This window comes from Chiloscyllium plagiosum, unplaced genomic scaffold, assembly GCF_037043375.1.
Source record: "Chiloscyllium plagiosum isolate Xiang-an unplaced genomic scaffold, Cpla_swu_hap1 HiC_scaffold_14, whole genome shotgun sequence".
In the NCBI taxonomy this organism is placed as follows: domain Eukaryota; kingdom Metazoa; phylum Chordata; class Chondrichthyes; order Orectolobiformes; family Hemiscylliidae; genus Chiloscyllium; species Chiloscyllium plagiosum.
This window is the reverse complement of record NW_028270152.1, coordinates 123,967,465-123,992,970: the sequence shown is the minus strand read 5'-3', so window position 1 is coordinate 123,992,970 and position 25,506 is coordinate 123,967,465. Positions and strand designations below refer to the sequence as shown.

The window sequence follows — 25,506 nt, the reverse complement described above, 5'->3', positions numbered from 1 at the left end:
TTAGTATGAGCAGAGAGCTTTTACAAACAAATTGTGCACGTCGGAAAACACAAACTTGAACGTCCCAGTCCCGTGTTTGCAGTAAATGGGGAATTGCCTCAGCGCGGCTGCACGCCTGAGTGAGCGCCGCCATCTTTATTCGGGACACGTGCGGAGCCGCCATCTTTGTAGGGGGCAAGGTGCAGCCAGGCGCATGTGCAGCCTTTCTCAGTATCGAGTCATTGTGATCACAGCAGCCAATACAGCTCTGATTCACCTCTGGGCTCCCTCATGGCCACTTTGTCAATATCTAGCTTCCTCAGTCTCGAACCATGGGTGTATTTCTGGTCTGTTTAGTCCTGTATTATTACGTTTATAGACTCTTTGTAAATGAGTTTTTCACTGTGGCCCATTGCCTGACCATGTGCTGCTCTATTATCAGATTACTTTTTTCTTGAATATTTTTGACGGTCAAGAATTCTTTTTTTCCAACAAGCAAGTGTATTTTCCTTCCATTTCTGACTGTCAAATGCTGCACTATTTTCATTCCCTGTAATCCATTTTGCACTCCCTCAAACATCAACTGTGTTTCTCCTTCCACAGATACCAGTGATTAATGCCAAAACCCTGTTGCTTGTGGAGAGGGTGATGTTTGACTTTCTTGTACAGCTGCAGTTTGTGTGGTGAAGGTGCTCCGACAATGTGGTTGGGTAAGTGGCATTGAGATTATTCATTCAGCCACAGTGATGGTTTGAAAATAATGTCCAAATCAACAACAGTTTGTATTTTTATTATCATGCTTATAATTTCACACAAATACTATTGAGAACTTTAGACATAAGGCCAGAAATGGAGATATTAGGTCAAATGACCAAATTGCCAAAAAGCAGGTTTTGAGGGATGTCTTAAAGGTGGAAAGCAGACTTGTGAGGTTTTGGCTGCGAATTTCAGACCATGGTGCTTCAGCAACTGTAGAAACAGCCACACAGGTGAAGTAATGAATTCACAAATAGTTGGGAGTCTCGAAGAAAATGGGTTGTCGAGGTCTCAAAGTGTGTGTGGTGCAGGGAGCTAGGGATTATCACAGCCAGGAATTAAATCAAGTGTGAGAATTTTAAATTGAGGGATATTGGCCAGGGGCTGGCAGGTGAGACTAGATTGGGTTAGGGTATCTGGTCGGCATGGACGGGTTGGACCGAAGGCCCTGTTTCCTTGCTGTACATCTCTATGGCTGTATGCTGTTGATTATAATTAGGAGCCTTTTGATGAATCAACAAGCAGAGATTTAGACTATCTTGAGATTACACGGAGGTTGAATGTGGGAAGCTGGGCCTGAGTGTGTTTGGAAAATGAAGTCTGGAGATAACACAAAGTGGATGAAAGTGTATGAGCTGAGACAAGGGTGTAATCAGCTAGAAATAGTGGTCTTGGAGTGGGACTGAGTTATCACACTCACCTCACCTCTGGGATTCAGCTGGTTGCCAGGTTGTGAATCAGGGCGGTAACGCAATCGGGTGCTGAGTGGCCCTGGTGGAGCCTAAAATGATGTAGGATCACTTAGCTCTATCACTGCTGCTGATGCTGTTTGATATGCAGGTAGTTCTGTTTGATAGCTTCACCAGGTTGGCACTTCATTTTTAGGTCTGCCTGGTGCTGCTCATGGCATGCCCTCCTTTCCTGTCCATTGTGATGGGTGAGAGCAGGATTTACAAACCCATGAGATTTCAGATTGTGCTGGAGTACAGTTCTGCTGCTGTTGATGTCCCACAGTGCCTCAGAGATACCCAGTTTGAGATCCTACATCTCTTCGAAGTCTGTCCCATTTTGAACTGTGATAGTGCCATTCAACACGATGGAGGTTTTTCTCAACTTTAAGGCAAGACTTTGTCTCCGAAAGGAATGTGTGATGGTCACTCGTACTGATACTGTCATGGACAGATGTATCTCCGCTGTTCAATTCATAACAATGAGATCAAGTATGTTTTACACTCTTGTTGGTTCCCTCACCACCCGCTGCAGACTCAGTTGAGCAGCTATATCCTTTCGGACCTGACCATCTCAGTCAGTAATTCTGTTGCAGAGCTAGTCTCGATTGTGGACATTTGAAATCCTGTACCCAGAGTACGTTTGACACCATTTTACTTCCTCAGTGCTTCCTTCAAATGTTGTTCATCATGAAGGAGAACTGATCCATCAGCTGTGGGAGCACGGTACGTGATAATCAGCAGGAGCCATGAGACGTTCTGGTCTCCGGAGCCAATGCTGTGTACTCCTAGGGCAAATCCTCCCTGTCTGTACGCTACTGTGCCACCACCTCTGCCTGGTCTGTCCTGCTGGTGGGACAGGACATATCCAGAGATTTCTGGAGAAAGTGAAGACTGCAGATGCTGGAGATCAGAGTCAAGAGTCTGGTGCAGGAAAAGGCCAGCAGGTCAGGCTGATGAAGGGCTTGGGCTTGAAACGTCGATTCCCCTGCTCCTCGGATGCTGCCTGACTGTTGTGCTTTTCCAGCACCACTCTCTCGATATCTAGGGATGGTGATGGTGGTGTCTGGTCATTGTTTGTAAGGGATGATTCCGTGAGTATGAGTATGTCAGGCTCTTCCTTCATTGGTCTGTGAGACAGCTCTCCACATTTTGGCACCAAAAGCCATATGTTTGTGAGGAGGACGTTGCAGCATTGAGAGGGCTGATTCTGTGGTTATAATTTCTGGTGCCTTGTTGGTTGCAAACTGGTCCATCCAGTTTCATTCCTTTGTTGAGATTTTGCAGTGATTAATACAGTGAGTAGCTGGCTGGGCCGCTGTCAGGTTGGCAGGATTTGTCTCGCCATTGACAATGGTTTCATGGAGATCAGGAGATTCCTAATACATTTTTTTTTCTTGAATTCGGATTCCACCATCTGCCAAGACGGGATTCGAACCAGGACTTCAGTCGTTTGTTTTAATATTCTGGATAAAAGCTAAATACATCAGGTTTGTTCACTCATTTTAAGTATCACTAACCCTGGTTTTGTTTCTTTGTAAAACACTGTCCATCATCCTGTCTCCTCCACCCTCACCCTCCAACAACGAGTGAGGAGCACATGGAGTTTCTCTGTCACTAAGACTGAGATAATCCGATCTGCTCCTTCCCTCCCTCCCACTAGCCCACTGAGCCAAACTGCATCACGTGGTGTTCCTGGTTTTTATCCTAAGCCTACATCTTTCTCCAGTCTCTTGTAAAGCCTTATCAGAGCTCACCTTGACCCTTTACCCTAATCTCACTAAACTCACTTTCCAACTCTCTTTCCTCCGCTGCCGCCTCATCACCCCCCTCGCCAATTCATAGATATTGTTCCTTGTTCTGTCTGTTGGTCTTTTTTGGTTATGTCCTTCTCTCCCATTCTGTGAAAAACTAATATTTGACCTCACCGTTGTTGGAAAATCCTGCTCCATCTCCACTCTCCCTTTCCTTTCTGAATTCCTTGCATTTGGTGTCCCTCAACGATCTATCCTTGGTCTCTCTTGTATCTCACGTACATAGTGCCAGGAGGTGATATCATCGAAAAACACTGTTAGGTTTGACATGTACACTGACAATACCCAGCTCTCCCTCCCCATCATCCCTCTCCATTACTCTCCTGTTTTTCAGTTATCAAACTGCTTACCACATTCCCACTACTCGATTAGCTGCAGTTTCCTCCAATGAAATATTGTCACGGTTAAACCCTTTACCTTTTTGCTGAGCCCCTCCCTCCCACTGGGAACTCTCTGAGGCAGAACGACACTCTTCACAATATTGCTGTTATATCTGACCCCAAGGTGACCTTCTGATCAGACTTCCACACAATCACAACAGCAGGAATTCCAATCTCAAACATTTCTTTTCTCCACCTCACCCCAGCTCCATTGCTACTGAAACCCCTTACCCGCATCTGTGTCGCCTTAAACTTGAATCCAAAACAGAACCCTTGATTCCGTGACTCAGAATCTGGTTTCAGACATCCCTCTCAGTATTTACCCTCAGACACAGCCTCTCTCTATTTATCCTGTCAAACCCCTTAAGAATCCCATCTGTCTCAATGAGATCATCACTGTTTCTCAAAAATCCAGTGAGTGGTGTCCCAACCTTTTCAGCCTTTATTTAAAAGATAATCCCTCCAAACCAGGGATCACCTCACTGAATCTTCCCTGAAATTCCTCCAATAAAGTGACACATTTCCTTATCTAAAGGGACCAAAACTGCTCTCATTACTGCAGACATGGTGGTCTCACCAGCACTTCCACACGTTACTCTCAGGTATATACTCCAAACTCTCATACTGAAAACCTTTGAAACAAAACATTCGATTCCCCTTCCTGATTCCCTGTTGTAACTGTGTGGTAGCTTTCTGTGTTTCCTGAACAATTAACCCTGGTCCCTTTGTTGTGCAGCTTTCTATAGTTTCCACCATTTAAATAATACTTTGTTCTTTTATTATCTCCTCCAAAATGAGCAACATCCCATTTTCCCAAGTTACACCCCGTCTGGCAACTTGTTGCCCCCTTCTCCTGAGCATCTCTCTCTTTTCATAATCCTCTTAGACCTTTACAGTTATACCTTTTCTAGGAGATATCCCCCCCCCCCCCCCTTCCCATTCTTCCAAACATTTACTGGGAGCACTGGGCAGTGGGAAGCAGACAGAGTTGCTATCTTTATAGGGATACGCTTTGGAGTTATTGAGAGGATCTTTCTCCCCATTGGTCAGGGTGGAGACATCTTGCCCATCGTTAGGCATTAGCCTTTCACACCCATGTCTTATTGATGAGGCAGAGCGGCAGCACGGAATGAAAGAAAATAAAGTCATTCTTGATCCCCATATCTCACTGACGCTTGGATCATTTTCTCCAATGTGTCAATGAACTGCTGTGTTCAGTCACATGAGATCTCAAGTTGGAATGTCCCAGAAACCCACAGATTTCCCCCTGAGTTGACTGCTGTTGTCCTCAAGGGTAATATGTACAGTAATCCTGGGCCACGAGGAGGGGATGGTGTGGGTTTCGAACTTGAACTGAGAGTGACAGATTTTAGAAACTTGTATTACAGGATATTACAGGTGGAAATCTCAGTAAATATTCTGCTAAACTCTGATTGAATTACTCAGTATATCAGGACCTGGGTATTCGCATTGTGTGTGTGAGTATTGTGTTCCAGATCAATCCCATTTGCTGCTTAAAAATTCTCCTTTGAATCATCGCATTCTCTCAAAAGGTCTCCCCAAACCTTCATGTAATCCTTTTATGGTGGCCTGATGAGTGTAAGGTTTATTATTCAAATGTGTAATCTTTGTACAAGGATGTCTCAGAAAGGGAGCAGAATATTCTTAAAGGGGAGAATAACCATTTTGAGGGGAGGCTGTTGTTTATTGGTATCAATGACATAGGAAGAGAAGAGTTCACATTGTTGGATCACTGGAATCTCTTGTGGGGTAGAATTGACTTCCATCAGAAGGATGGATTGTACCTGCACTGGAAGAGAACAGTTGCTAGTGCTATTCAGGAGGCATTGAACCAGTGAAGGAATGTGGGTAAACCCAGAGAGAGAGTGAGGGAATAGCTAAGTCTGACGCTGGCACAGTTCAGACGTCAAACAGTCAAGGCAGACAAGAGCAAGGCACAGTATGTGCAGTTACACTGCATTTATTTCAATACAGGAGGCTTGATAGGTCGGGCAGAGGAGCTCAGGGTATGGTTTTGAATATCGCACTGGGATATTATAGCAATTACAGAGGTATGACTTAATGATGGATAGGACCAGCAGCTTAATGTTCCAGTGTATAGATGCTATAGCAAAGATAGGGGGCAACAGAGCAGGGGGAGTGGTATTTTTGATTAGGGATAACATTACAGCTGGGCTTCAAGAGGGTATTCCTCGGAGTACATCCAGGCAGGTTATACAGGTGGAACTGAGAAATAAGAAAGGGATGATACTATTGACGCCCCCCCCCACCCCCCCCCCCCCCCACCCCCACCATCACCACACTTCCCCAATAGTCAGCAGGGAGTTGCAAAGCAAATTTACTAAGAGATGACTTCTCTGTAAGAATAGTATGGTTGTGTACAAGACTTGATCTTCTTTGTTATTCATTCACAGGATGAGGGTGTCACTGGCTGGGCCCAAAGGGCAGTAAAGCGTCAACCACATTGCTGTGGGTCTGGAGTCACATGTCGGCCAGACCAGGTATGGATGGCAGATTCCTTCCCTGAAGGATTTTAGCGAATCTGATGAGGTTTTTTTTTTTTAATAATCAACAATGGATTCATGGTCTTTAACAGATTCTTAATTCCAATTTTTTATTGAATCCCGTGACGGGATCCAAACCCTGGGCCCCACAACGTTATCTGGGTGTCCGGATTATCCATCTAGTGATAATCTAACTAGGCCATTTGGCAGGGTGAGTGACTGAGGTATCCGGGGGCAGCACATCAGCACCAAAGATCCCATGGTCTCTGCGGAAGATAGAAAGGGCTGGGGAGGGAGAAATATCCCTGGTGGTGGGGTCTGACTGTAACTAGCGGACATAGCAGAGATTAATGGAGATTAGTGGGTGGCAGTGAGGACCAGGGGATTATATTCTTATTGTGGTTGGAGGGGTGGGGGGTGGTGGGGGGGGGGGAGGCGGAGGTACAGGAAGTGGAGGATATGCGTTGGAGCGCATTGTTGATCAAGTGGGAGGGAAATGCGGTCCTTGAAAGAGGAAACCTTTCTGGGATGTCCTGGAGTGGAACTGCTTCTCCTGGGAGCAGATATGGCAGAGGCGGAGAAATTGGGAGTACAGGATCACGTTTGTACAGGAATATACTCGAGGGTAATCAGGAGAGCAAAAGGGGACATGACATATCTCTAGGAAATAGTTTAAGGAGAATCCAAAGAGATTCTACAAATACATTAAGGATAAAATAATAACCGGACAGAGAATAGGACCCCTTAAAGATCAACAAGGCCATCTATGGAACAACAGGAGGTGGGAGAAATACTATGCTATTCTAATCTAGAGAGTTTGGAGAAATAAATAGTGATAACTTGAAAAGTGTCTATATTACAGAGGAGGAAGTACTGGATGTCTTAAACAGTAGCAAGGTGGATAAATCCCTGGGACCTGATCAGGTGTATCCCAGAAATTTGTGGAAAGCTAGGAAGGTGATGGCAGTGCCCCTCCCTGAGGTATTTATATCATTGTTTGTGACAGGTGAGGTGCTGGAAGATGGGTGCCATCATTTTAAAAAGGTGGTAAGGAAAGGCCAGGAACTAGAGAACAGTCAACCTAATGTCAGTGGTAGGTAAGTTGTTGGAAGGGATTCTGAGGGATAGGATTTACATGTATTTGGAAAGACGAGGATTGATTAGGGATAGTTTACATGGCTTTGTGTGTGGGAAATTCTCTCTCTCTAACTTGATTGAGTTTTTTTGAAGATGTGACAAAGATGACTGATGAAGGCAGACTATGGACGTTGTCTATATGGACACTGAACGATGTTCCACAAAGCAGACTGGTTAGCAAGGTTAGGTAACATGAAATGTTGGGAGAACTAGCCATTTGGATACAAAACTGGCTTGAAGGTAGGAGGCAGAGGGTGGTGATGGAGGGTTGCTTTGCAGACTGGAGGCCTGTGAGCAGCATTGTCCTGCAGGAATGGATATTGGGTCCTTAAATAAATGACTTGGATGTGAATCTATGAGATATGGTCAGAGGGTTTACAGAAGACACCAAAATTGGAGGTGTAGTGGACAATGAAGAAGGTTAGTTCAGAATGCAACAGTATCTTGACCAGATGGGCCATTGGAGCGAGGAATGGCAGACTGGGTTCAATTTAGACAAATGTAAGCTGTTGGATTTTGGAAAGGCAACTCAGAGCAGGATTTGTACACTTAATGGTAAAGTCCTTGGGAATGTTGCTGAACATAGAGACCATGGAGTGCAGGTTCATTGTTCCTTGAAAGTAGAGTCGCAGGTAGGCAGACTAGTGAAGGTGGGGTTTGGTATGCTTATATTTATTGATCAATGCATTGACTACAGAAGCTGGGACGTCAAATTGTGGTTGGACAGGACATTGATTAAGCCATTTCAGGAATTCTGTTTTAAGTTCGAAATTCCATGTTCTGGAAAGGATGTTGTGAATCTTGAAAGAGTTCAGACAAGATTTACAAAGACTTTGCTAGGGTTGGAGGATTTGGACTACAGGGAGAGGCTGAATAGGCCAGGGTTAATTTCCCTGGAGAGTCAAAGACTGAGAGGTGACTTGATGGAGATTTATAAAATCATAAGGGGCATGGATAAGGTGAACAGCCAGGGTCTTCCGCCCCCCCCCCCCCCCAGTTAGGTGGGTTCAAAACAAGATCACATGGGCTTAAGTTGAGAGGGCAAAGATTAAAAACGGATCTAAGGGGCAAAGTTTTCAAGCGGTGTATGTGTGGAATGAGCTGCCAGATGAATAGTGGAAGGTGATACAGTTACAACATTTGAAAGGCATCCGATTAGGTACATCAATAGGAAGAGTTTCCAATGATACGGACCAATACCTGGCAAATGGGGCTCCATTTGTTGAGGATTCCTATTTGGCATGGACAAATTGGACCAAAGGTCTGTTTCTGTGCTGTACATCTCTATGACACTAATAAATGAAAATAAGATGTGTTCCTCTTTTGTGGAGAGATAGCAGAAGCACAGATAATTGTCCTTGGAGCTGAGAAGGTTAAGCAGTGATTTTGACCAGATGCAAATTTGTTTCTAGGATATTTAATTTTCAGAGAGAGGGGAATTGTTAACAACGTCACAATTTTAGTAACTATTTTCAGGTAATTGGCAAATAATATGTGAATATGTGGACATTATTTTATTCAGTAAGTTCTGAGCATCTGGAACAGTCTGAATGACAGCTGGACACAGACTCAGCAGTTATTCATAAACAGATTTGGAATTTTACTTTTTAAGGGAAGATTTGGGGGGCATTGGCAAATGGGAAGGGAATTGGGACAGATTTACAGCATCTCCAGAGGGAGAGGTTACATCCCAAATGGGCTGAATAGCCCCAGCCCCTGTGCTCTGTGATACTTCCCCATTGAGTGTGAATGTTGAAGCTCATCCCAGGGCAGAGAGAGGGAGGATCCCACCACTCACCTCACAATGGGCCCCGATGATTGATGTCAGCGCAGGCCAATAGGGGGCAGAGGGCAGTACTGGAGGACCAGGCCGTACCAGTTTGTCTTCCAACCAATCGGAGTGAATGAGGGCATCCTCAAGGCTGGAATTAAAGAAAGGCACATATCGCAGAGATTTGAGAAACTGGAGGACATGAGATAGGGAGCGTTCTGTGGCTGGTGAGGAATTATATAAATAAGGAAGAGTTGTGAGGCTGGATGAGGTGGCAGTGATCGGGAGAGTTGAGGATGGAGGAATTTAGAGTTAGTGAGGATTAGAGTCATAATGTTATACAGCAAGGAAACAGGCCCTGTGGTGCAACCAGTCCATGCCAACCATAATTCCAAACTGAACTAATTGTACTTGCCTCCGCTTAGTCCACATCCATCCAAATATTTCCTAATTATGTACTAATCTGAATGTCTTTTGAATATTGTAATTGTATTCACAGCTACCACTTCCTCTGGAAGTTCATTTCACACGTATACATTTTTTTTAAAAATCCTAATGTCTTTTCTGAAACCTTTCTCATTTCTTCTCAAAATGAATGCACCCGAGTTTTGAATCCCCCTCTCCCCCGGCTTTTCACCTTATCTACACTCTTTCTGATTTTATAAACCTCTAATAAGGTCACCCCTCAACCTCGTGCACGCCAGTGAAAAACATCCAGCCTATCCAGCCTCTCCTTAGAACACAATCCCTCCATTTATGGCAACATGCAGGTAAATCTCTCCTGAACCTGCTCCAATTTAATAATATCCTTCCTATAACAGCGCAACTGGAACTGGACAGAGTATTCCAGAAGAGGCCTCCCCAACGTCCTGTACATCCTCAACATAACGTCCCAACCCCTGTACTCAAAGGTCTGAACAATGAAGGGAAGTGTGCTAAGCACCTTCTTAACTACCCTGTCTACATGTAACACACATTTCAAAGACATGAACCCCTTGGTCTCTTTGTTCCCATATCACTACTCAAGGCGGTACTTTTATTGAGTGTAAGTCCTACCCTCGTTTGTTTTGTCAGGATGTTATATTTTGCATTTATTCCAATCCAAAAAAATTTTGAGTATAAAGGCAGTAGGAGTATAATTAAGAGGGAAATCAGGATGCAAAAAAGGGACATGAGATAGCTTTGGTGAACAGGGTTAAGGATAATCCGAAGGGCTTTTGTAAATACATGAGGAACAAAAGGCTAACTAGGGAGAAAATAGAGACCCTCAAAGATCAGCAAGGCAGCCATTGTGTGGAGCTGCAGGCGATGGGTAAGATAGGAAACAAGTATTTTGCATTAGTGTTTACTGTGAAGAAGTACATGGGAGATATAGAATGTGGGGAAATAAATGGTGACATCTTGAAAAATGTCCATATTACAGAGGAGGAGGAGGTGCTCAATGAGTGGCTAAGGAGCTGGTGCAGGGGAAAAGGATTCACGTTTTTTGGATCGTTGTGATCTCCTCTGGAGTAGAGTTGACCTGCGTAAGAAGGATGGATTGTACCTGAATTGGAAGGTGTCTAATGTCTAGGCAGGGAGACTTGCTGGTGATACTCGGGAGGCATTAAACCAGTGAGGGAGTGGGTGTAAACCCAAGAAGATAGTGAGGAAAGAGATATGTCTGAGGCTGGTACAGTTCAGAAGTCAAATAGTCAAGGCAGGCAAGGGCAAGGCACAGAATGAAGTCGGACTGAGAAGTTGCACTGTATTTGCTTCAATAGAAGAAGTTGAAACTTTATTGCTGGAACAGCACAGCAGGTCAGGCAGCATCCAGGGAACAGGAGATTCGACGTTTCGGGCACAGGCCCTTCTTCAGGATTCCTGAAGAAGGGCCTGTGCCCGAAACGTCGAATCTCCTGTTCCCTGGATGCTGCCTGACCTGCTGTGCTGTTCCAGCAATAAAGTTTCAACTTTGATCTCCAGCATCTGCAGACCTCACTTTCTCCTTCAATAGAAGAAGCCTGACAGGGAAGGCAGAGGAGCTCAGGGTATGGTTTTGAACATGGCACTGGGATATTATAGCAATTACAGAGGAATCACTCAGGGATGGATAGGCCTGGCAGCTTAATGTTCCAGGGTATAGATGCTATAAGAAGAATAGAAAGGGGGGCAAGAGAGGAGGGGGAGTAGCATTTTTGATTCGGGATAGCATTATGTTTTTGCTTAGGGAGGATATTCCTGGGATTTCGCCCAGTGAAGTTATTTAGGTGGAACTTGGAAATAAGAAAGGGATGATCACCTTATTGGGGTTTTCTGCATGAATTTCGTCCGGGTGCTCTGGTTTCCTCCCACAGTCCAAAGATGTGCAGGTTGGGTGGATTGTCCAGGCTGAATTGCCCATAATGTTCAGGGATGTGTAGGTTGGCTGGCCCTGGGAAATGCAATGTTATAGGGGGAGGTTAGGAGGCTCTCCTGGTCAGTATCAATGTGATGGGCTGAATGACCTGCTTCCACACTGTTGGGAGTCTCTGATAATTCTACAAGTTTTAAAATAGTTACAGAAAATAATATACCAGATCTAAAAGTTAAGGTTCTGAATTGGACAAAGGCCAATTTTGATGGCCCAAGGCAAGAACTTTCATCTGGCCCCTCAAGCCTGCTCTACCATTCAATAAGATCAGGGCTGATCTTTTCATGGCCTCAGCTCCAACTTCCTGATCTCTCACCATAACCCTTAATTCTTTTCCTGTTCACAAATCTACCTTTTGCCTTAAAGGCATTCAAGTTGATAACGTCAAATGGTACACTCGGCAGGAAATTCCACAGATTCACAACCCTTTAGCTGAAGAAGCGTCTCCTGAACTCAGTCCTAAATCTGCTCCCCCTTATTTTGAGGTAATGCTCTGTAGTTTGACCCGCCCCCAGTGGAAATAGCCTCCCTGCTTCTGTCCAATCTACTCCCTTCATAATTTTATTTTTTCCTCTCCAACTTCCCATTCTTCTAAATTACAATGATTATACAACCAGTTTTCTCAATCTCTCCACATATCCCAATCCTCTCAACTCCCAACTCAAACTAGTGAATCTCCTCTGTACTCCCTCCAATGCCAATACATCCTTCTTGAAGTAAGGAGACCAAACCTGTACACAGGACTCCAGGTGTGGCCTCCCCAGCACCCTGTACAGCTGCAGCATAACCATCCCTCTAGCAATGGAGGACAATATTCCCTTCACTGCCTTAATTACCTGCTGCACCTGCAAACCAACTTCCTGTGATTCATGCACAAAGACACCCAGCACCCTCTGTACAGCAGCATGGTGCACATTTTCACCATTTCATCATCCAGTTTGCTGTTAGTCCGACCAAAATGGATGGCCTCACATCCCAACATTGAACTCCATCTGCCAGATCCTTACCCACCCACATAACTGATCTGTATCCCTGTGCAGACCGACAGTGGCCTCTGCAAACATTGTTCTACCTCATCTTTGTATCAAATGTGAACTCTGACACCGTACACTTGGTCCTCAACTCCAAAACATTTGTGTAAGTTGTAAACAGTTGTAGTGCCAACACAAATCCAAACTCACATTTATCCCCGTTCTTTACTTTTTGTTGGTTAACCGATCCAGCATCAATGATAATACATTACCCACAATGCTGTGCATCTTTACCTTATACAGCAGCCTTTTATGTGGCAACTTATCGAATGCCTTCTGGAAATCCAAGTACACCACATCCACCGCGTCCCCCTTGTCCAACGCACTCGTCGTATCCTCAAATAATTCCAGTAAATGCATTAAACATGCCCTGCCTTTCATGAATCCATGCTGTGTCTGCTCAATGAGACAGTTTCTACCCAGATATCTCACCACTACTTCCTTGAGGTTCAAGCATTTTCTCCACAACAGAAGTTAAGCTAACATTTTGTAAAATAGTGGCACGACATTTGAGCTTCCATTCTGTCAAAACCATCCCAGAATCCAACAAATTTTAGTGAATTATCACAAGATCTATTTGTTATTGACCCCCCCCCCCCCCTTCCCTCCGCACCATCTCTTTCATTCCATCAGGGCCAGGCGACCCATCTACCTTTAGGCTGTTATCTTTCCCAGCATTACCTCTTTCCTGAGAATGATTGCTTCTCTGTCCTCATCTGCCATTGCCTCCATAGGCCTGCGACAATGAGAGTACATAGACAGTATGTTCCTGTTAAGGCAAGGCTGGTAGGTGTAAAGAATGCTGCCTGGTCAAGAAAATGAAGGAGGGATATGGCAGGTACAGAGAGCTGTGTTTGTGTGAATCCCTAGAGGAGTGTAGGGGCAGTAGGAGGTAAACCATGAGGGTGAAAAGGGGACATGAGATAGCTTTCGGAAATGGGTTTAAGGAGAATCCAAAGTGATTGTACAAATACACTAAGGACAAACGAGTAACCAGGCAGAGAATAGGTACCCGCAAAAATCATCAAGGCTGTCTGTGGAACCGCAGGAGGTGAGAGCGATTCTGTATGAGCGGAGAGGTTTTACAAACAAAATGTGCACATCAGAAAACACAAAGTTGAACGTTTCAGTCTCGTGTTTTCAGTAAACGGGGAATTGCCTCAGTGTGGCTGCAGGCATGAGTGCGCGCCGTCATCTTTATTCGGGGCAAGAATTCACTGGACACGTGTGGAGCCGCCAGCTTTGTAGGGGGCAAGGTGCAGCCAGGCGCATGTGCAGTCTTTCTCTGGTACAGAGTCATTTGGCAGGATCTACACGGAGCACATTCAGTCTCAGAGAAATGGATGTTTATTTCTGGATTTGTTTCGTCATTCATTTAAATGATTTGGTATCGTAAATGAGTTTGCAGGTCATACAAAATTGGAGGTATTGTGGACAATGAAGAAGGTTACCTCAGATTACAATGAGGTATTGATCAGATGTGGTTTAATTTAGATAAATGTGAGGTGCTGCGTTTTGAAAAAGCAAATCAGGGCAGGACTTATACACTGAATGGCAAGGCCCTGGAGATGTTTGCGGAACAAAGAGACCTTGGATTGCAGATTCATAGTCCTTGCATGTCAAGTTGCAGGTAGATAGGATGATGAAGAAGGTGTTCAGTATATTTTCCATTATTGGTTAGAGCATTGAGTATAGGATGTGGGAGGTCATGTTGCTGTACTGGACATTCGTTAGGCCAGTTTTGGAATATTGTGTGCAGTTCTGGCCTGCCTCCTATCAGAAGGGTGCTGTGAAACTTGAAAGGTGTCAAAAAAGACTTACAAAGATGTTGTTAGGGTTGGAGGATTTGAGCTGTAGGGTGAGGCATAAAAGGCTGGGGCTGTTTTCCCTGGAGTGCCATAGGCTGAGTGGTGATGTTATGGAGGTTTATACAATCATGAGGGGCATGAAGAGGGTAAATGAACAAGGTGTTTTCCCTGGAATGGTGGTGTCCAGATGTGGAGGGCATTGCTTTAGGGTGAACGGATAAAGTTTCAAAGGGGCCTAAAGGACAACTCTTTCATGCAGTGGGTGGAAAGAGCTGCCAGAGGAATTAGTGGAGGCTAGTACAATTAAAACATGTTAAAGGCATCTAAATAGACACATGATATGATTAGGACGCATTTACAGGGATATGGGCCAAGTGCTGGCAAATGGGAATAGATTAGGTTTGGATATCTGGTTTCCATGGATGAGGTAGACCGAAGGGTCTGTGTCGGTGCTATACATCTCTATGCGGGATCATAACAGCTTACACTGTTCTGCTTCATCTCTGGGCTCCCTCATGACCACTTTGTCAATATCTAGCTTCCTCAGTCTCAAACAATGGGTGTATATTTGGTCTGTGTAGTATTTTACTAGTACTTTTACAGACATTTTTGTAAGTTAGTTTTTCACTGCCGCCCAGCCCCTGACCATGTGCTGCTTATTAATTTTTTTCTGGAAAATCTTTGACAGTCAAGAATTCTTTTTTCCAATAAGCAAGTGCATTTTCCTTCCATTTCTAACTATCAAATTCTGCACCATTTACATTCCCTGTAATCCATTTTGCACTCCCTGAAACATCAACTTTGTTTCTCCTTCCACAGATACCAGTGATTAATGCCAAAGCCCCTGTTGCTTGTGGAGAGGGTGATGTTTGACTTTCTTGTACAGCTGCAGTTTGTGTGGTGAAGGTGCTCTCACAGTGTGGTTGGGTATGTGGCATTATAGGTTATTCATGACAGCAACAGTGATGATTTGAAGGTAATGTCCAAATCAAGAACAGTTTGTAGTTTTATTAGCCTGCTTATAATTTCACAAAAATATTATTGGGAACTTTAGGCATAAGGTCAGAGACTGATGATGTTAGGTCAGGTGACCAAAAGCATTGCCAAATAAACAGGCTTTGAGGAATGTCTTAAAGGAGGAAAGCAGACCAGTGAGATTTTGGCTGCGAATGTCAGAAAATGTTGCTTTGGCAACTGTAAAAGCAGCCACACAGGTGAAATCATGAATGAACAGATCATTGGGTGTTTCGAACACAATGGGGTGTCGAGGTCTTCAAGGATGTGTGATGCGGCGAGCTAGGGATTATTACAACCAGGAATTCAATCAAGAATGAGAATTTTAAATTGAGGAATGTGGGCCAGATGCTGGCAGGTGAGACTACATTGGGTTGGAATATCTGGTCGGCATGGACGGGTTAGATTGAAGGGTCTGTTTCCATGCTGTATATCTCTGTGGCTCAATGTTGTTGATTATTAATAGGAGCCTTTTGATGGATCAACATGTTTTGGTACAAGGGAGTACTTGGGCAGCAGAGATTTAGTTTTTCTTGAGATTACAGGGAGGTTGAATGTGGGAAGCTGGCAGGAGTGTGTTTGGATAATGAATTCTGGAGATAACACAAGGTGGATGAGAGTATATGAGCTGAGACAAGGGTAGAATCAGCTAGAAATAGTGATCTTGGAGTGGGACTGGGCTGTCACCCTCACCTTACCTCTGGAATTCAGTTGGTCGTCAGGTTGTGAATCAGGGCGGTAACACAATCTGGAGCTGAGTTGCCCTGGTGGAGCCTAAAGTGAGTGTCGCTCAGCTGGCTGTTGCTGAGCAGCTGCTGCTTGATAGCCCTGTTGATGACTTCTTCCATCACTTTACTGCTGATCGAGTGTGGACTGATAGAGGGAAATTGCCTGGGTTGGATTGCCCTGTGTTGAACATGCCTGGGCAATGTTCTACATTGTCGGTAGATGCCAGTGCTGGAGTGGTACTTGGCTCGGTTGGTGGCAAGTTCTGGAGTACAAGCCATCAGTATTATTGCCAGAATATTGACAGAGCCCGTAGCCTTTGCACGACATAAGCATTTCTTGATGTTATTCAAACTGAATCGAACTGGCTTAAAACTCACATCTGTGATGTTGGAAACCACTGGAGAAGGCCGAGATGGATCATCTCACTTTCCACTTCTGGCTTCAGATTGCTGCAAATGCTGTCATCTTGTCTGGTGCATGGATGTGTGAGGCCACTCCATCAGTAAGGGTGGGGATTTCTGTGATGTTTCCTACAGTGAGTTGTTTAATTGTCCATCACCGTTCACAACTGGGTGTGGCAGAACTGCAGAGCTCCGATTTGTTCCATTGGTTGTGGGATCGTTTAGCTCTGTTGCTTGCTGCTGGTGCTGTTTGAAATGCAAATGGTCCTGTTTGGTAGCTTCACCAGGTTGGCACTTCATTTCTAGGTCTTCCTGGTGCTGCTCATGGCATGCCCTCCTTTACTGTCCATTGTGATGGGTGAGAGCAGGACTTACAAACCCATGAGATTACAGATTGTGCTGGAGTACAGTTCTGCTACTGTTGCTGTCCCACAGTGCCTCAGAGATACCCAGTTTGAGATCCTACATCTCTTCAAAGTCTGTCCCAATTAGAACGGTGATAGTGTCACTCAACACAATGGAGGTTTTTCTCAACTTTAAGCCAAGACTTATGACTCAGAAAGGAATGTGTGATGGCCACTCTTACTGAAACTGTCATGCACAGATGTATCTGCAGCTGGTCAATTCATAACAATGAGATCAAGTATGTTTTTCTCTATTGTTGATTCCCTCACCACCTGCTGCAGACTTAGATGAACAGCTATGTCCTTTAGGACCTGACCAGTTCAGTCAGTAATTCTGTTGCAGAGGTAGTCTCGATTGTGAACATTGAAATCCTGTACCCAGAGTACGTTTGACACCATTTTACTTCCTCAGTGCTTCCTTCAAATATTGTTCAACATGAAGGAGAACTGATCCATCAGCCAAGGGAGGACGGTGCGTGGTAATCAGCAGGAGCCATGAGATTTCCTGGTGTCCGGAGTCAATGCTGAGTACTCCCAGGGCAAATCCTCCCTGTCTGTGCCACAACCTCTGCCTGGTCTGTCCTGCAGGTGGGGCAGGACATATCCAGAGATTTCAGGAGAAAGTGAAGACTGCAGATGCTGGATATCAGAGTCAAGAGTCTGGTGCTGGAAAAGCACAGCAGGTCAGGCTGATGAACGGCTTAGGCTCGAAACATCGATTCTCCTTCTCCTCGGATGCTGCCTGACCTGTTGCGCTTTTCCATCACCACAATTTCAATATCTTGGGATGGTGATGGTGGTGTCTGGTCATTGTCTGTAAGGGTTGATTTCATGAGTATGACTATGTCAGGCTGTTCCTTGATTGGTCTGTAAGACAGCTCTGCACATTTTGGTACCAAAATCCAGATGTTCGTCTGGAAGACATTGCACCATCGAGAGGGCTGATTCTGTGGTTGTATTTTCTGGTGCCTTGTTAGATGCCGAGTGGTCCATCCAGTTTCATTCCTTTGTTGAAACTTTGCAGTGATTATTTCAGTGAGTAGCTTGCTGGGTCACTGTCAGGTTGGCAGGATGTTTTTCGCCATTGACAATGATTCCATGGAGTTTGTAAACACTGTCCATCCTCCTGTCTCCTCCACTCTCCCCTCCAACAACAAGAGTTTGGAGCACATGGAGTTTCTCTGTCACTAAGACTGAGATAATCCGATCTGCTGCTTCCCTCCCTCCCACTAGCCCAGAGAGTCAAACTGCTTCATGTGGTGTTCCCGGTTTTTGTCCAAACCTACATCTTTCTCCAATCTCATGTCATGTCAAGCCTTATCAGAGCTCATCTTGACCCTTTACCCTAATCTTACTAAAGCATAGACTTTCCAACTCTCTTTTCTCCTCCTCCTCATCAGTCCCCCTCACCGATTCACAGACATTGTTTCTTGTTCTATCTTTTCTCGTTATGGTCCTTCTCACCCATTCTGTGAAAAACTGACATTTGACTTCACGGTTGTTGGAAAATGCTGCTCCATCTCCACTTTCCCTTTCCTTTCTGAATTCCTTGCATTTGGTGTCCCTCGTGGATCTATCCTTGGCCCCTCCTGTATCTCACCTACATACTGCCAGGAGGTGACATTGTGCAAAAGTACCATGTTGGGTTTCACATGTACACTGACACTGCCCAGCTCTCCCTCCCCATCATCCCACTCCATTACTCCACTGTTACTCAGTTATCAAACTGCTTACCACATTCCCACTACTCGATTAGGTGCAGTTTCCTCCAATAAAACATTGTAATGGTTAAACCCGTTGCCTAACAAGTTCCTTTCCCTAACTGCTGAGCCTCTCCCTCTCACTGGGAACTATGCAGCAGAACTCAACTCATCACAATACTGCTGTTTTTTTCTGACGCGAAGCTGACCTTCTGATTAGACATCTACACAATCCCAAACACCAGGAATTCCAATCTTTCAACCGTTGTTTATGTCCTCCTCATCTCGGCTCCATTGCTACTGAAACCCCTTACCAGTGTCTGTGTTGCCTTAAACTTGACGAACCCAAAGCAGAACCCTTGATTCTGTGACTGGCTCAGAATCTGGTTTCAGACTCTTCCACCCCCCCCCCCCCCTCAGTATTTACCCTCAGACACATCAGTATTTATTCGGTCAAACCCCTGAAGAATCTGGTGGTGCAGTCTGATTGTAGCTGGTGGAAATGATAGAAGATGATGTGTTGTATCTGGGTGGAAGGTAAGGACTTGGTGGAGGAGGGGCTCTCTCCTTGTTGCAGTTGGAGATGTGGGTTTCAAAGGCAGAGGTGCAGAAAGTGGAGGACATACATTGGATGGTATTGACCACATGGGAGGGGAAATTGCAGTCCTCGAAATATGGGGCCATTTGGTATGTTCTGGCTTCACTGGGACACAGCAGTAAGCATGAGATAGAGATGTTGGCCAGGGAACAGGCTCGTGTGTTTAAAGTGGCAAGCAGCTGGAAGCTCGGTGTCTGTTTTTGCAGCAGAACATAGATCATCAGTTGTCATTTCGGCCACCTCCACTGAGATGCTGCCAGACACAGGTTCCTGTCCCCTCCATTAACAACTATGCACCCTCCCAGCCAGATCGTAATCCACTCATTTTTCTTTCCAAATGTTCCAGTCTCTCTTTGGATTCTGTCCCTCCCTGTTATTTACACTTTAACACCTATCTCCTGCAATACAAAGATCTGCAGGTTAGTTGAATTGGCCAAGCTTAATTTCCCATAATATTCAGGGATGTGTAGGTTAGGTGCATTAGTTAGGAGAAATATACAGTAGTAGGGTAGGGGAATGGGTCTGGGTGGAATACCCTTCGGAGGGACGCTGTGGACATTTTGGGCCGAATACCTGTTTCCATGCTGTCAAGATTCTAATTTTCCCAGCTCCCATCGGATCCGAGGAAGGGCCACTGGACATATTTCTGTTCCCAGATGCTGCCAGACCTGCTGAGCATCCCCAGCACCTTCTGCTTGTTGTTCCTGATTGACACCATGCATACACCTTCTGGGTGTGATTCAGGCAGGGGGGAGGATACCACCACTGACCTCACAATGGGGTCCAGCTGATTGATGGCAGCTTCGGACCAATAGGAAAAGGTGGTGGGACTGGTGGACCAAGTGGAACCAGCTAGTCATCCAAACAATGGGAGTGAATGAGGGGCGTGGCCAGTGGGATGACACGTCACCAGTAACTCAGCCGATGCAGTGCCACGTGACTCGGCCGTTGGTGAATGTGGGAGCCGCAAACAGGGAAGGGGAGAGTGGCCTCAGGGACAGGGAGATAATGAGTCACTTTAGACTGGGGAGTTTTAATTACACTGTGTGTGGTTCGTAAGTCTGAATTAGAAACTCTTAATCCTGCGTTTGCAGCAGATGGGAAAATGGCTGCGGCCCTCAGGCGGTGAAAGGTTCTGGGATATGGCCGCCATTTTTATTGGGGGTAAGGTACAGTGAAGCGCATGTGCATGTCCCCTTCCTATGATGGGTGGGGGGAGGCGTGCAACTTGAAGAGAGACATTTACACATCAAGCACATACCAAGAAAAAAGTATGTCTTTAATTCTTCCTGTACTGACTGTGAGTTTTGTTTTGTGAATTCATTTCACAGGATATTAAATCAGAATAATTGAGGCTGGGATCTCAAAAGCAAGTTTTTACAGTCAATGGAGTCATCAGGATCTGAATATCATTAGCATTTAACTGTGGAAGGAGAAAGGTTTGTCTGTTCTGTTTGTGGGAAGATATCTCCAATATTTTTGTTAAGCAGAAAGATGTACAAATTCGTGGTTGGATCACCCTTTGGGTGTGTGCTCTGTTCTGGGCCCTGCAGCTGAGGAAGGAGATATTGGCCTGAGAGGGAGCACAGATTTATCCAAATTACACCTCGTCTCTTTGTAAGAACTCTCAGATTTAGACCCAACCACCCACTTCATGATGCTAACCTGTAAACTTCATGTTTTCAATTACCTGCAAACTTCCCATTAAAAATCCTTTTGGACTCAAATTCCAGTACCTTTTCAGGTGGAATGTTCCAGCTTCTGAAAAACTGTCTGTTCATTCAGAAACTGCTGACGTCCATGTTGACTCTGGGGTTACAAAGGGCTGAATTGAAAGATGAGGTGCTGTTCCTGAGCTCCCATTGAGATGCATTGGAACAGTACAGGAGGCTGAGGGCAATGTAGGTATGAGCAGACAATGAAGATGACAGGGCTGCAACTGTGAGGACTGCTTGGCTCAATGAGAGTGTTCTGGAGTTGGGTGTAAACAGACTGATGTGAGACAGGGAGAAGGTGAAGCTGAAACTCAGTTTTAGTTCAGGCTGTTCAGATATTCACATGGTCCCAATGTGAACAGCCAGTTTTTAAGTGATACCTGCGGAATATTTGTTAACAGTTTGTAAAGTATTTTTCCTGAGGGCAGTTGAGTTAACCACATTGCTGTGGGTCTGGAGTCACATGTTGGCCAGATCAGGTGAGGATGACCATTTCCTTCCCTACAGGACATTAGTGAACCAGATGGGTTTTTAACAATCGACAATAGTTTCATGGTCATCATTCGCCTTTTCATTCTAGATTGTATTCAATTCCGATGCCACCATCAGCCATGTTGGGATTCTATCCCTAATCCTCGGAACATGTCACTCACCTGGCAGGAATACCATTAAGCCATTGCCTCCCTTTTTAGCAATGTTTAAAAGAAAGTTCCATCATTCTACGTGTATAATTTGAGATAAAATACTGCAACGTCCATGTGTCAGCCTCTCCAAAAGGTCAATCAACAGAAATTTGTTTGGGGGTGAAATATTTCACTTTTTTGGGGCAGTTTATTAAACAAAAATAAATCTAAATAAAAATCTTATGCCACGGACATGTAATTTCTGAAGCCGGAGGGGGATTACAGAGACAGGGAGGGATGTGGGGCCAGAGGGGGATTGTTGTCCAAACATCACTGTGGTGTACATGGACTGCAGCATTTCAGGGAGGCGGTTAACCACCACTTTCTCCAAGACAAGTAAAGGTGGCCAATAAATACTGGTCTGGGCAGCAAAGGCAACCCCCAGTGAATAAAACCAAGCAGTGACCTCTCTAAGCTGACTTGCTGTGAAGTTAAACACCTCTCTGGAAATGGAGTGGGCAGAGAAGAGAAACAGAGACATTTCACAGCTGGCCTCAGAGAGACCTCGCCCTTGGAAGTACTCAGAGCTGGGGATCAGCTCAGTGAGTTTCAGTCTCTTCAAATATCAATCTTAGTCGGTTTTAATTTATTAAATCTACAATCGTGAGTCAGGTGAGGATTTCTTTTTAATGTCTTAGGGTCTCTTGATTAAATGTTTAAGATATAAAACGTAAGTATTAAGTTATTCTCGGGCAGTATTTTTCGAGCAGTAAGACTGTGTCTTTGTTTTGGTCTGTAGATTGTTAAGGCGGAGAGATGGCCTGTTGTAGAGTGGTGTGCTGTTCCTGTCGGATGTGGAGATTAGGGAGAGTTTCAATGATCCTGATTATCTGCTGGAAGTGTGATTGCAAATCCTGTTGGATCGCATCGATTGGTGGAGGAGTGATTAAAGGCAGTGAGGAATTGACAGGAGCCGGGGGGTGTTATAGGTGGCAGTGTCAGGAATGCAGGATACTGCAGATACAGTAGATAGATGGGTTACCGCCAGGAAAGCTAGGATGGATAGGCAGGTACTGCAGGAGTCTCCTGTGGCTTTCCCCATCTCAGATAAGTATACTGTTTTGGAAAATGTAGGTGGTCATAGACTTTCAGGGGAATGTAGCATTGACAGTCAAGTTACTGGTACTGAGACTGGCTTCTAACATAATATGAGGTATATCCAGTTCCACACGATCGATGGTGATAGGGGACTGCTGTTTATGCAGCTGACAGTGAGATATCAGAATGGGGTGGTGCCTCCCTGGTGCCAGTGTCAAGGATGTCTCACAGAGGGAGCAGAATATTCTCAAAGGGGAGAATAGCCAGTGGGAGGTCATTGTACGTTGGTACCAATGGCACAGGAAGGGGAAAGCATGGGGTCCTGATGAGCAGGGAGATTTGCTAGTGCCACTCTGGAGGCATTAATCCTGTGAGGGAGTCGGGGTAATCCTCAAGAGATAGTGAGAAAAGAGGTGAGTCTGAGGCTGGTACTGTTTACCAGTCAGACTGTCAAGGCAGGCAATAGCAAGTCACAGAATGAGGTGCGACAGACCAGTTGTACTGCATTCGTTTCAGTGCAAGAGGCCTTACAGGTCAGGCAGGTAGTTTCAGGATATGGTTTTGAACATGTGACTGGAATATTATAGAAATTACAGCGGCATCACTCAGGGATGGATAAGACTAGCAACTTAATGGTACAGGGTATAGATGCTATAGCAAGGATAGAAAGGGGCCAACAGAGCAGGGAGAGAGATGTTTTTGATTAGGGATAACATTACAGCTGGGCTTCGGGAGGATATTCCTGGGAGTACCTCCAGGCAAGTTATTTGGTTGTTACTGAGAAATAAGAAAGGGATGACCATCTTACTGGGATTGTATTATAGACTCTCTCCCAATAGTCAGCAGGGAATTGAGACACAATTTTACCAGGAAACCTCAGTTATCTGTAAGAATAATATGGATGCAATGATGGGATTTAACTTTACCAACATGGCCTCGGAGTGCTGCAGTATTAAGGGCTTGGATGGAAAGGTATTTTTTCAGTGTGTACGAGAACATTTCAGATTCAGTTTGTAGGATGTACCGACTAGAGAAGGAACAAAACCTGACCTGTTTTCTTTAGTCATTCACAGGATGAGGCTGTCACTGGCTCGGCCAGCATTTATTGCTGCGTTTACCCAGAGGGCAGTTAAGAGTCAACCACGTTGCTATAGGTCTGGAGTCCCATGCAGACCAGACAAGGTAAAGATGGCATTTTTCTTCCCTAAAGGTCGTGAGTGAACCACATTGGTTTTTCCAACAATTGACAATGGATTCCTTGTCGTCACTAGATTATTTTTTCCAGATATTTATTGAATTCACGTTCCAAAATCTGCTGTGATGGGATTCAAACCCGGGTCCCCAGAACGTTATCTGGGTCTCTGGATTAACTGTCTAGCGATAATTTCACTCTGTCATCGCTGCCTCTTAGGAAATGAGGAAGGGTGAGTGACAGAGGTATCAGTGGGGCAGCGCATCAGCACCAAAGATCCCACAATATTGTGGCTCAGAGGTTAGCGCTGCTTCCTCAGCACCAGGGACCTGGGTTTGATTCCAGCCTCAGGCGACTCCCTGTGTTCAAGTTGGCACATTCTCCCCAGTGATTGTGAGGGTTTCCTTCGGGTGCTCCAGTTTCCTCCCACAGTCCAAAGATGTGTAGGTTAGTTGGATAAACCATGTTAAATTTCCCATAGTGTCCAGATGCAGTATATGAGGTTTTGGGATGTGCAGGCAAATCTCTGCCTGATGTGAAAAGATCCTTTTGTGGTCTTGGACAGAGGTCAGAGGGACGTGTGGCCACACGTTTTACATTTCCCGTGGCGGCAAGGGAGGGTCAAGGGTGTGGAGCATGGCTTGGTGGGAGGGTGTGGACCGAACATGGGAGGTGCAGAGGTAATGGTCTCTGAAAGACAGATAGGGTTGGGGAGGGAAATATGTCTCTGGTGGCGGGGTCTGACTTTAGGTAGCAGAAATAACAGAGGTTAATGCACTGTATCTGGAGATTAGTGGGGTGGAAGGTGATGACCGCAGGGTTATATTCTTTATTGTGGCTGGAGGGGTGGGGTAAAGGTGGAGGTGCGGGAAGTGGAGGGTATGTGTTGGAGGGCATTGTTGATCAAGTCAGAGGAAAATTACGGTCCTTGAAGTCGGCCTTTCTGGGATGTCCTGGAATAGAATCCAAAGAGATTAAACAAATATATCACAGACAAAAGATTAACTGGCCCAGAGACTAGGACCCCTTAAAGGTCAACAATGCTGTCTATGGAACCACAGGGGGTGCGAAAGAGATGCAAATATTTCACGTCATTTTTACTGGAGAAGTATATGGAAGCTCGAGAGTTTGGAGAAATAAACAGTGATAACTTGAAAAGTGTCCATGTTACAGAGGAGGTGGTACTAGATGTCTTAAATCGCATCAAGGTGGATAAAGCCCTGGAACCTGATCATGTGTATCCTGGAACTTTCTGGAAATCTAGGGAAGTTATTGTTGGGCCTCTCCTGAGATATTTGTATATTTGATAGCGACAGGTGAGGTGCCATTATTTTAAAAAGGTGGTAAGGAGAGGCCCTGGAACAAGAAAACAGTGAGCCTGAAGTCAGTGGCAGGTAAGTTGCTGGAAGGGATTCTGAGGGACAGGATATCCATCTATTTGGAAAGGTAAGGAATGATCAGGGAGAGTCAGTGTGGCTTTGTACATGCACAATCGTGTTTCACTAACTTGAGTGAGTGTTTTGAAGGGACAAAGAAAATTGATGAAGCCAGGCGGTGAATGTTGTTTATATGGACATTCAACAAGGTTCCACAAAGCAGTCTTGTTAGCAGGGTTAGATAACATGGAATGCAGGGAGAGCAAGCCAATACAAAACTACCTTGAAGGAAGGAGACAGAGGATGCTGTTGGAGGGTTGCTTTGCGGACTGGAG

General features: G+C 45.0%; 1 long non-coding RNA gene across 1 annotated transcript; it reads left to right on the top strand.

Annotated features, from left to right (window-relative positions):
• Positions 1-2,868: 2,868 nt before the first annotated feature.
• On the top strand, positions 2,869-23,771 carry LOC148148205 (uncharacterized). Its single transcript, XR_015759341.1, has 3 exons — positions 2,869-2,953; positions 20,499-20,606; positions 23,677-23,771. It is a non-coding gene; the product is annotated as an uncharacterized LOC148148205 (long non-coding RNA).
• The last annotated feature ends 1,735 nt before the right edge of the window (positions 23,772-25,506 follow it).